Source organism: Manduca sexta, chromosome 21 (assembly GCF_014839805.1).
Source record: "Manduca sexta isolate Smith_Timp_Sample1 chromosome 21, JHU_Msex_v1.0, whole genome shotgun sequence".
Taxonomy (NCBI): Eukaryota; Metazoa; Arthropoda; class Insecta; order Lepidoptera; family Sphingidae; genus Manduca; species Manduca sexta.
Window position 1 is genome coordinate 8,327,269 of NC_051135.1, and position 13,675 is coordinate 8,340,943.

Below are 13,675 nucleotides of genomic sequence, written 5' to 3' on the forward strand. Positions count from 1 at the left end.
AATATTGTCTAACCCTTTTCATTTATCTTAAAAGATTTACGTAAGCCGTTTGTAGATGTATTTGGAAATATTACGAAAAACAGGCAATTGCGTACATAATCTAGTAGGGTGGAATATATTATCAAGACTTAAATGGTGATTAATGCAAATCCTTAGATCACCTACCACTAGTTTCGAAGTTATATTACAGTATTTTTATATTTAGTCGCTCTATATCATATTCAAGAAATACACAGGCTCTAAGACCTGGGTACCTTACCTGGGAGTATTTTCCGCGGGGGTATCAGCTCTTTCACAGGGGTAACAAAGATCCTAATTATAGGATCGTAAAAAAAAGTAACAGAGCTAACAAAATTGTAACGTTATTGTGCAATTTATGATTAAAGATGTTTGTATTTGCTTGTATTGTTTGTTTTGATAACATTTTGAAGGCAGGGTAAAATTAGTTTTAACATAGATCTCTGCGAGCTCTCGACCACTTGTAAGCGCTGTGCTACCGTAACAATATTGAAATTAGAAACCACTGCTATAAGTGATATTTGCTAACGATCCTAAAAAGTAAATATTGAGTGCGGTAACCCAAACAAATTGCTTGGCAGTTCGTTCCCAACGGACTCTTCCATTCAAGTCACCGTCTAAAAACATTATTATATTTGAACATATCCGAATTACGAAGTTCACAGCCGGAGGTCGCAAAAAAAAACAAAATTGAAATAAGAAATTTAATTATAAATGGAAAATTACAATATAAGAAATTATTACTAATTAAAATAGGTTGATAATTGATCGATGTTGGACCAAGAATGCGGCGCGGTTGCTACGACGGTTTCATGTGCCCTCCGATTGACGTCAATGGTGGTCACGTTCTGCTGACGGTGCAACACGTGTAGCTTCTTGTGTTTATGGGGCGATGCATGCGTAGCGCTTTCCATATATTAGCTATGCGTAACACCTCCCCCCGAAGAACAGCGACTATTGAAGACTTTTGTCGTAAATTGAGCTGGGGGTTGATTAGGGTCAACCCTTCTTTCCGCTGGACACGCATAGACTCCTTGAAGATCAGGTTGTCCTCGTTCGGAAGTTTCTGTTGACGCCTTTGCTTGTTTCATTCGATACTTGCGATAAAGTATGCCACTAATAAGTGCGCATGTGTAGTGTACTGGCTGGTACGTTTTTCTTAATATAATGTTTTGTTTCAAAGAAATGTCAGTTTGTAAATAAATGGATTCCGAAGTACAAACTCAGAATATTATTTCCATGTTTTCTGGAATTCTACAGTGGCGACGAGGAAAATTGAGAACATATTGTATATAAGTTATCTCGGAGGAAGGGTATAGCGTGTTAAAATGTCGATTGGAAAGGTATCAAAATTCGACGTACAAAATGGTACGTGGTCAACATATATAGACCGACTGGAAATGTATTTCAAAGTAAATAATGTGAAAGAAGACATGAGGTTACCAACTTTAATTGCTGTAATGGGCGAAGAGGCCTATGAACTATTAGTCAATTTATCCAGTCCGAAAAAAACCCTCAGAATCCGAGTACGAAAAAGTGGGGTGGAGCAGATGCGGAATCATCTGCAACCCACACCATCGCCTCTAGCGGAGCGCTATAAATTTAGGCAGAGGAGACAAGAAAGCCAAGAAACTGTTGCCGTTTACGTGGCGGAATTAAAAAAAATGTCACGTTATCGTGAATTTCGAGCAAATTTGAACGAAAATTTAAGAGATCAATTTGTCTGTGGGATTAAAAGCGAGGTGAATCGGCAGCGTCTATTTGCCGAAAACGGTATTCTGTCTTTTCCGGAAGCTGTGATGTTGGCGAGCTCATTAGAAGCGGCGGAGAGAGATGCGGCGGCTGTGATGGTTCTGAGTGCGGAAGTGACGGAATCACCGACGACTGCAGAGGGAAAAGTGCACTTACTCGCGTCGCATGAGCGTGCAAAGAAGGCTCGTGGCGGTCTTTTTGTTCACGGAAATAGCGGATCGCGGACAGGGCACAGAGTCCGCAGCACAGGTTGTGGCCGATGCGGTTCTATAGATCATGGTAATGTAGACTGTAGGTACCGCGACTTCGTATGCGGAAGATGCGGAATTGTTGGTCACTTACGGCGAATGTGCCGATTTGTCGCGGCATCGAAGACTCGAGCAAGTGTAATACCAGCGGTGGCAAGATCTCAGGGTCGCACAGGAATACACCACGGCCAAGCCAATCAACGGGAAAATGCCGAAGAGCAGTCGGATGTAGAAGAGAACCTTCACCAGTTATGTTTAAATAATTATAAGGCGGTGAGTTTGCCCATATCCATTGATGGTTGTACTATACAAATGGAAGTAGACACGGGTTCAGCTGTGTCATGCATTAGTAAGAGCACCTATGATGCGTATTTTAATCATCTAAAACTGAAGCCGCACAAGATAGTTTTAATTTTTATAATGGTGTAAGTATAAAACCCATAGGGGTTATTAATCCGCTAGTACGTTACAGGGAACAAACTAAACGATTAGAGTTGTGTGTGGTAAAAGGAGGTACTACCTCACTCTTAGGAAGGCAGTGGTTAACTGAACTACATATCAAAATACCACTATTTACCAATATGAATGTAAACCATTGTAATGTTGATCGGACTCATTTTAATAAAGAAATAAACTTATTATTTGACAGATATAACAAGCTGTTTGATGGACGTTTGGGCCGATTCACTGGCTGTAAGGCGACGTTGAAATTACGGGAATCGGCGGTTCCGGTGTTCCATCGTGCGCGGCCACTGCCTTACGCACTGCGCGACCGTGTTGACGCAGAGTTAGATAGAATGCTGCGCGATGGAATAATCGAGCCAGTCGATTGTTCCGACTGGGCGTCTCCTCTGGTACCGGTAAATAAAGCGGATGGCTCTCTGAGAATCTGTGCGGATTATAAGGCTACTGTTAATCCTATGCTATATGTAGATAGGTTTCCGTTACCGAGAATTGATGACTTATTGGTGCGCCTAGGCGGGGCTAAATATTTTTCTAAGATAGATTTATCCCAGGCCTATAACCAGATAGAGTTAGATGAAACAAAAAATATACTGTGATAAATACTCATCGCGGCTTATTTCAGTATAATAGATTAGTTTATGGTCTAGCGTCTAGTGCGGGCATTTTTCAGCGCATAATGTGTGAATTAGTAAAGGGAATTCCTAATGTAGAGGTATTTTTAGACGATGTGATAATAGGAGGTAGCAATAAGGAGGAGCATTTGGCCGCTTTAGAAGCAGTGCTTGAGAGACTTTATATTAAAGGAATGAAATTGAAAACCGAAAATGTGTTTTCTTAGTTGCTGAAGTAAAGTATTTAGGATACGTTTTACATAAGGACGGCATTAAAACCGACCCAGCGAAATTGGAGGCGATTGATAAAATACCTAGACCGAGTAATGTTACGGAGTTGCGATCTTTTATAGGACTAATTAACTTTTACGCGAGATTCGTAAAGAATATGAGCACTATATTAGTACCGCTCTACGAATTATTCAAAAGGGCAAGGTTTGGGTTTGGTCGGCCGAATGTGAACGTTCTTTTAGTAAAATTAAGCAGTTAATGATGAGTACAGAGGTTTTAGCGCATTACGACCCAAATAAGCCTCTTATTCTGACTTGTGATGCGAGTGCGCGTGGAGTTGGAGCGGTGCTATCGCAACCGGCGGCAAGCGGAACGGGAGAACGCCCGATAGCTTATGTATCGCGCACTCTTACCGACGCGGAAAAGAATTACTCTCAAATACATCGTGAAGCGTTGGCAATAATATTCGGGGTCAAAAAGTTTCACCAGTATTTGTATGGGCGTCATTTTCTCTTGAGAACGGACCATAAGCCGTTGGTATCGATCTTCGGCCCTCATAAAGGAATTCCAACGATGGTAGCTAGTCGTATGCAAAGGTGGGCTATCATTTTATCTGCTTATGATTTTGAAATAGAGTATGTTAGGTCGGAGAGAAATGGTGCCGACGGGTTGTCGCGTTTACCAATAAATAGTAAGCAAGATGTCACTGTGCCGGAACAAACTTATTTGCATTTTGTTCAACAGGCTTTATTGTTAGATTATAAAGAGTTAAAACTACAGACTAGTAAGGATCCGGTTTTATCGAGGATATTGAGTTTTTTGCGCGATGGTTGGCCAAGAGACTGTGATATCGAAGAGTTTAGACCTTATTTTAATCGGAAAGATGAACTCTATGAAGAATTGAGTTGCGTGTTGTGGGGCATAGATTATTGATTCCGGTGAAGTGTAGGGAAAAAGTTTTGAGGATGCTCCATGAGCCCCATATGGGTATAGTTAAATCCAAGGCTATGGCTCGTAGTTACGTATGGTGGCCCGGACTTGATGAAGAAATAGAGCGCATGTGTCGTAGTTGTGAGATATGTGCTGCTCAGGCGGATGCTCCGCCGCGGCAAACTCCGAGTATGTGGCCGTGGCCGAATCATCCATGGACCAGGCTGCATTTAGATTTCATGGGGCCCGTATTTGGGAAAACATACTTGATCGTAGTGGACGCTACATCTAAATGGACGGAACTTTTCCATATGAGTAATACAACAGGACCGAAGGTCATAGATAAGTTATGTGAACTTTTAGCAGATGGGGCCTACCCAAGCAGATCGTTACGGATAATGGGCCCCAGTTTACGTGCAATGAGTTTGGTAGTTTCCTTAAATCTAATGGTATAGATCACGTTTTTCGGCGCCATATCATCCTTCCTCAAACGGTCTCGCGGAAAATGCAGTGCGATCCTTAAAGAGGGTTATTAAGAAAGCAGTGCAGGCTAAGGAAGAAGTTGATAAAGCACTTTATACTTATCTTTTACACTATAGAAATACTGCGCATTCGACTACGGAGAAAGCCCTGCAATGTTAATGTTAGGTAGACGGTTACGGACGAAGGACGTTTTAAGGCCAGACAGGGAGAATTTTGTAAGGAAAGCTCAGCAACGGCAAAGTGGAGCTAGAAAGGGGTACACAGATCTTTCTGATCAGGGTGAAGAGGTATGGTACCGTCAGTATTTGAGTGGAGACAAATGGGTCTCAGGCAAAATTCAGAGATGTTTAGGGAATACTGATTACGAGATTGTAGGCAGCCGGGAGAGTTAGTTCACAGGCATATAGACCAAATTAAAAGGAAGTTTCATAAAAATGAATACCAAATTAGGAAGGAGAACTAGTTTATCCTTAGCGATTCCATGAAAAGGGTGTCTCAACTTCCTAATGCAGGATTAAGGTCAGCACTAGGTTCAGAGCCAGCCACTTTATCATCGGTGCAGGGGCAGAGAGTGTGCGATTCCGCAATTCATACTCCGGTCAGTAGACCGATCGCGACGCGGTCTCCATTAGTGGAACTTCAGGGTAGTGCCACCCCGGTATCACCTGAATTTCAGGACGCCTTACCGTATGAGCCAACGACCGTCGTCCCAGGCAACGCCCTATTAGGCAGTGTAGATTAACAAACGTTCCTGATTATAGAATGTGAGGTATTATCATTTTAAGTTGTAGAGTTGAGTGTTTTGTTAATTTAGTATGGAGGAGTGTAGTTATGGGGTACGTTTTTCTTAATATAATGTTTTGTTTCAAAGAAATGTCAGTTTGTAAATAAATGGATTCCGAAGTACAAACTCAGAATATTATTTCCATGTTTTCTGGAATTCTACAGCATGCACTTAATATATAACCACGTACATAGGGATTATTGTAGTGGAACAGTATGTGGCAGCGTTGTTCAATTTTACTGCTGATTGTAGGGACATTCTTGAGGTTGCGGTATGTAAATGATTTAAATTTATTGATTTCAATCTTATCTCTGTGTGGCAACTTGAACAGTGGCGTTATATTTCGGCAAACCATTATTTTCAGTGGTAGTCCTTAGGCGATTATTGTCATTTGAAATGGTGAAATCAGGCGTTTCCAGGTAACAATGTTGCGGGATTATTAAAGATAACTGCCTTTTTGTTTTTTACGTAGGTAAATCGTCAGTTGACTATCTCCCGCCTTGGGATGGGCGGGAGGGCGTGTCAGACTTTTATTACCGACTAAGAACCTACGGTGTTCCATCCTTTGCCTATGTGCCTAGGTCCAAGATCCGGTGGCATTGAGACCTAGGGTAGGCACCGGCCCTAAAGGGCCCGCAAATTATACTGACACTGCTCGAGGCGCGCGTGGAACACTACGCGCCGAACACACGGGCCAGGGTGTTTCGCGACGGGCTACCCAATTCGTCACCCGACGGTCCGCGCCTACGGAGGCCGACGATCCTCAGCAGATGTTCGACGCCCGCGTCTTGTGCGTCTGCCGTGACGGATGGGACGTTGGGCGCTTTGGCGCCGTGTTCGCCACCTCCTTTGCGAGCATCACGTTCCGCAGAAGGAGGTGACTGGTGTCCCACTCTCTCTCGCCCCGAGCATGGCTTCTACCAGGCCCCGACGCGAGAGGTTCCCGCCACCGATGGCCGTTGTGAGAACACGGCGGTGCTCAGCCCGCTGGGCACACCTCCACCGTATGCTCCACCGTGTCCTCCGGCCGATCCGCACAGTAAAAACACGCGGGCGTATCCTCCACCCGGATCCGATACAGGTACCTGCCGAAGCAGCCGTGACCGGTCAGTACCTGCGTCGTCCGGAAGATAACTGCCTTGAAGTGTCTTATAAGAGTCTTTTTCGCAGGAAAAGTGTACTTTCGTGGTTGCAGGGAGACTGATTGCGTAGTGTTTCTCGTCCAATTCCTCGTATGCGGAGTTTTCTAATGAAACCGTGACGGGGTTACAGGCTTCGGTTTTCTGCTGCGTGGTGATGAGTTGATGGATGCAATCCTTTGATGGGCACTTCGTAGGCTGCGTTCCTCTTCGCATATATACCATTTACTGGACTTCGGGCATTCAGCCTCTATGTACTTGAAATCTTTCTCATTAAGGACCAGAAATGGATAGGAGGGGATATAACTTCGTGATTTCTATTGGGAACAATGGATAATTTATATATATCATATGTTAAAACAATGGGGAATTTATATACTATGGTTATTTCTGTTGCCTACGTAATACGAACCTATCTTAATTAAATTATAGTATTCTCTTATTTCTAAATCAACTATTCTATCTCTGCCATATAAAATGATTAACTTGCTTATAATAGCACGTATCGCATTTAAATTTAAAACTGAATGATGCATAGTGGACGTCTTATAAAAGCTAATACATTTTGTAACCTTATTAATTCTTGGGAGATTGAATCTACGTTATCACTGAATATCAAGAATACTTGAGCCAAATGTGCATATTTTATTAAATCGTAATCTCAGTATAATAATTCTGTTAACTAAAATCTCTATTTTATGCTGGTTTTCTACAATACTGTCTATAATTTTTGTGTATTGATTACTCCAATCCTTTGATATACTAATGTGACTATTGAGTTCCGACACTAATTTGTTCTCATTTTCCTGAAGGGTTTTAATAGCATTATTATAATACAATGCGTCTGTATGGTCTAAGTTACCGGTAATACTTTTAACTATGGACCCGAGACCATCTACGAGCCCTCTCTTGACACGATTTGTTTCAAACGTCTCTAATTGTTCTGACACACTGACAAGCTTATTCTTGAGGTAAACCAAATGTGGTTCGAATAATGAATTTGTTTTATTGTGAGTTCAGGCCTAATGCTATCTATTTGATTGTGAACTGACATGATCTTGCTCTTAAGGTCTTGTAAATTAACATTTTGAAGGAAACAGTGGTAATGCGAAATAACTTTTGCGGGACCTAATTTAAAGGTAAAATTCCAGGCCCGTCATCAAGATTTTCAAGTTTTATCTCTTGTGTCAGGGCTGGCGTCAGAAGAAGATGAATGACCAGGAACATCCTGCAACAATTTGGCGCTTTTAGGCACTCTCTTGAGCCTTGTCTTTGCAACAGGCCCCTTTTTCTTTCGAGTATAAATATGGATAGGAGATCGGCCATTACTACATCCTGAGTGTAACGAGGCGCTAATTTCTGACGTGCAGCGAATGGATTTTAATATAAATTTGTTGCTCAGGAGAATACTCGACTTCGGTCTCTATTTTTATTTCTATTGCTCGTTAAATTTTGGCGAGAATCGTTACCCAATTCGTGCATAACATTATAGGCTTGGGTCATCCGTTCTCTATGATTGGTCATATACTGTTGTAACAAGTGAGAGGTAAGATCTATGTCAAAGGGATCACGTGGATCAAAATGACCCGTTATTACTTCCAACGGTTTACATTTTGTAAAGCTATGTATGCTACTATTATAGGCCAAAAGGGCATAAGGCATAAGATTTATAATAGATTCGGATTTTTGTCTTAATTTTAAAATACGAAGATGTTCTAATATGGTGGAATGAAATCGTTCCACTATTCCATTTTCGTTTGGTGCGTGTGGCGCTACCCTATGATGCTGGATTTTATGAACTCTGACAAATTCTGCAATTAGCTGGTTAGTAAACTCCGTCCCGTTATCTGTGACTATAGTGATTGGTATGCCATGATGGGTGCAAAAGGTTAGTAATGCTTGTAATACTCTGATGGCGGTTCCATCCCTTAAGTAGTAAGCTTGTGCATATTTGGAAAAAGCATCTACAATGGTTAGGAATTTTTCATTATGAATAGTAAGCACGTCCAAGAGATCAACTCAAAGGGCCTACTGGCAGGCGGAACGACTTGAAACTGCTGTTTAATTGGGTTGCGATCATACTTTGCTTGGCCACATATGGTGCATTCGTTTATAAATTTAGTGATATGCTCTCTCATTTTCGGCCAGTAATATCTATGGGTCAAGGCAAGGAAACATTCGTTAATGCCCCGATGGTTAGTTTTCCCTTCGTGGTACTTACTTATAATTTCCTGCTGCCTAAGATATTCCTTAACATTTTCTACTTCCCGATTGGTTAGTGTTAGGTTCAGAGCGGAATTTTTAAATGTTTTTGTATGATGGGTATGATCTGATATATGGCTAAATGCGGATTGATGAGTAAACCAGTTTTAATTTTGGGATGAACGTACTCTTTAATGGCGTTAATAACGTCCTCTTCTAAGTTGAACTCAGAAAGTTGGATGGAAATTCGAGTATGAGTTTCAAATGGTTTTGTTACGATGGGCCTACCTTTAATGTCACCAACTATATTGAAAATTAATTGTTTAGTAAATTTATTTAAAGGGTCATCTGAAATAGGTATTTCTAATATGGGGTTCTCATTGGCGGTATGGCGGTGGCTGTTCTAGAATTGTCATCTTGCTCTGTGGCTGTGATGGTTCTAGAATCATCTAAATTGGGGACTTTCAGATGCATTAGCTAATATGGATAAAAGTTCATTATTTAATTCAATTCGCGAAAGGGCATCGGCGTTGGTATTATGTTTACCCTGCTTATATACAACTGTGAAGTCATATTCGCTGAGTTTTAATCGCCAGCGAGTAAGTCGCGAATTAGGCTCTTTTAAATTCATAACCCACTGCAAGGGTTTATGGTCGGTAATAATTTTGAACTTTCTGCCAAATAGGTAGGGTCTAAAATATTTTGTCGCCCACACTATTGCTAAAAGCTCTTTTCTATGGTACTATAGTTACATTCACTGGAATTCAAAGTTCTAGATGCATAGGCAATTGGTTTATCCGAGCCTATTGGGCCTTGGGACAACACTGCTCCTATAGCAACGTTAGATGCATCGGTAGTTAATAAGAATTCTTTTGTGAAATCGGGGTATTGCAAAATGGGATCGTTAGTTAACAATGTTTTACAGTGTTCAAAGCAATTAATATAATTTTCATCGAGTTTAATTTTCGAACCCTTTTTAAACATTGTGTTAATGGTTTAGTTACACGTGCAAAATTAGGAATAAACTTTCTGTAATAGCCAAGTAATCCGAGAAAACGTTTGATTTCCGTAGTTGTTTTAGGCAAAGCGTAATTTTCTATAGCTTTAATTTTATTAGGATTAGGTTTTACACCATCAGTGGAGATTACGTGTCCGAGAAATTCGGTCTCCAATTTAAGAAATTCAGATTTGTTCATTTGAATTTTGAAATTCGATTCGCGTAATTTCTTGAACACCTTTTCTAAATTTATGATATGCTCCTGAAGGGATGTACTGAAAACTATTATGTCGTCTAGATAAACCAAGCATACAGTATTCTGCAGATCTTTTAAAACATGGTCCATGACTCTTTGGAAAGTTGACGGAGAGCTTTAGACCCATGGGCATGCGTAAGAACTCATAGTGCCCATTTTCTACATTAAATGCTGTTTTATGAATATCAGCGGGGTCCATTTCGACCTGATAAATCCGCTGGCCAAATCGAGAGTGGTAAAGTATTGACATTTTCCGAGTTTATCAAGCACATCTGTAATATTCGGTATGGGGTATTTGTCATCAATCGTTTTCTCATTAACTTTCCTAAAATCAACGACAAGACGCCATTTAATTTCTCCTGAAGCATCTGCCTTTTGGGTACTATCCAAATAGGTGAGCTCCAACCTGAGTCTGAGGGTCTTATAATATTTTGTTCAAGCATTTTTGAATTTGATCTCTGACCTCTTGTCGGTGAATGTAAGGGTATCTATAGCTTTTCGTGTGTACTGGAATTTCGTCGGTTGTTCGTATTTTATGCTTGATCTTGTTTGTGAACGTTAGAGGTTCACCCTCAAGATAAAACACATCAGCATAATTTGCACATAGACGCTTTAAATTTTCACATTCCTCCGGATTTAGGTGATCGGTCCGTAGGCGTGATAATACCTCATTAACGCGATACGATGAAATTGGAGTACACTCGGTTTCAATATTAAACACCTCGGCTTCGACAGGACGATCCATAGAGAAGATTATATCGTTAGATGAAGGGTTAATAATTTCTACCCATCCACGACTGTTAGTTACATTAGTAAAGCAATCGGAAACAAGACAGTTGCAGATCATTTGATTTTCGATTAACACCTCACCATCTTTTGAATTAATCGGTAATTTAACTAATTTCGAGGAATGAGCTGGTATAATATCTTCGTAAAGATTAGCGTTTCTAGAATCATACATCTGAATAGGTATTTGTGCGTTACGCGTTATTAATAATTTATTTTTTAAATCTATATTCGAATCCCAGACGTCTAGTAAATCAAAACCTAACAGTCCGTCGAAGTAATTATGAAACTTATACACATAAAGAGTTATATTACACCGCTCATTAAATTCCGAGAAGCATGGCAAAGTGATTGAATAATCATTTTTGCTGGTGGCGTGTACATTCGTCACCTCGAATGGATCGTAATTCAATGGAATATGACGGAAATATTTTCTTACACTTTCGGGACTTATAAATGATTGATTAGCCCCAGTATCAATTAAAAATTTAAGCGGCGGGTTAGATATTTCTATGTAACCTAATTGCCTTTGGATATGAAAGTTAACTTCTATTTTGGCTTTTCTAATTTTACCTCCTTTTGAAAATTTTCGTTTTTTGAATGTTCATCAGATGGTTCTACCTCCTCTACTATCGGAGTTTCGGAATAACTATACTGTTCTGGGTAGCAATATTCACTATACTGATCATATCCATAGAATTGCTGATCATAGTCCGTATAACCATAATCATAATCATAGTAATCCGCGTAGTTATCAAATTCATTAAAATTCAGTTCGCGCGTTTTAAAATAATTACTGGGTGGTGGATTACCATGTTTCATCCAATCGTGTCCGGTTGGTGGTAAAACTTTTGGAACGAAATGACTTACACCGCTCATCGGGCGTGGTGTGTTTCCAAAATTAAATGATCTTTGCGGTTGAGGCTTATTAGGTAATTTGAACACATTACTTTGGGGGTTGTAATTTTGTGGAGGAGCGCGCATCATCTGTTGAGTACGCGTGAGCCCACGTGGTGTTTGCGTATGGGGTTGCATGTTAGGTTTCCACCCTTGCATTGACTGATATATTTGAGGCTGACGTGATGGACCCGGCAAATTAACAATTGGTTGTCTAAAAGGTGTATTAAATGGAGTGGATTTTGGAATAAAATTATTTAACGGTAAATTATGAGTAGGGGATGGTTGCCAATCTTTTTTATTTGAACCTCCCTCATTTCTCTGTTGGAGATATAATGTGTTAAGCTCGTCTTGCACAAAGAGCCTTCTCCATTGTTTCCGGCCTCATGCAACGTATCCTATACCCTAATGGATCTTTCAAACCTCGCAAATAAGCTTGAAGGGTGAGTTTTTGATAAAGCACCCTTTTTGCCTCTATAGTAGTGCCAATCGACTCGTGTAATGAAATATAAGTCATAATGGTGCTAAAAAGATTTTGACACCTTTCATAAAATTCTTGAGGAGTACTAGACCCTGGGTCTGTAGCGACAAATCACTGTATAGAGCAGTCTCGTCACGATGGTCAGCAAAATTATTAATTAATGCACTCCTGATACCGTTCCATTCTCAGGTATGCCGTTCGAGTTAATAAGCCTAGCTGCGGATCCTGTTATTTTATTTAAAATTCCGTTTAATAAGGCTAAGTTGGTTAATTCATGCCCTGGTTCGGTTTTAAAATGTGCCAAAATTAACTGATCACACAAATTTATAAATCGTGTCAGAATATGCGGATTCCCGTCAAATTCTGGTACTAACCTAAGCGATTTGTAAATGGTATCAACGTCGGATTGAGCCATATTTTCGCCCAAATTCCTTCTCTCGTCTATACTAGCCAACCTATGAGTTACTCTACTGTTACTTAACCTACTGTTCCTTAATTCTCTCGGATGGAAAATTTTGGAAGATTACACCTAACTATATCATAAAAAAAATATTGTGTATAATATATACGATATATACTATACCTGTCTCTATATATTATGAGGATAATGATAAAATAGGAGGGTAAGGACTATGAAAGATTCAAAGTACTTACAACATTACTGCTTCTGGTATTTCTTGCTCGAATCGAAGTCTGGATTCCCTCGGCTGCAGCTTCCGTAGATTCTGGATACCCGATCGCACGCGCGCGGATTGCGATTTATCGTGGATATATTCGAGTATCCTACCGACTGCGCCAATTACGAAGTTCACAGCCGGAGGTCGCAAAAACCAAAATTAAAATAAGAAATTTAATTATAAATGGAAAATTACAATATAAGAAATTATTACTAATTAAAATAGGTTGATAATTGATCGATGTTGGACCAAGAATGCGGCGCGGTTGCTACGACGGTTTCATGTGCCCTCCGATTGACGTCAATGGTGGTCACGTTCTGCTGACGGTGCAACACGTGTAGCTTCTTGTGTTTATGGGGCGATGCATGCGTAGCGCTTTCCATATATTAGCTATGCGTAACATCCGTGTAAACATAGTAAGCGCACCGAGCCACATATATTTTGAAGCATATCTCAATAGAGGCGTGTTATGCGGCGACACGTTCAGTCCAGATCGATACATATTATGGATGTCAACGGCTGTGATGGATGCATAGATTTTGAACGAGGCCAGTGTAATGAATGCACTGACCTAATGACTCATGGAAAATGCAGTGCAATACGTTTGACGTTACTCCTGCGTGCCAGTCGTTCTTAGTTGTTTTATACAATAACGGGAAAGTAAATTTACTTGAAATTTGTGAAATAGGCTCTTAGTAATTATATAAAATGTCATGTC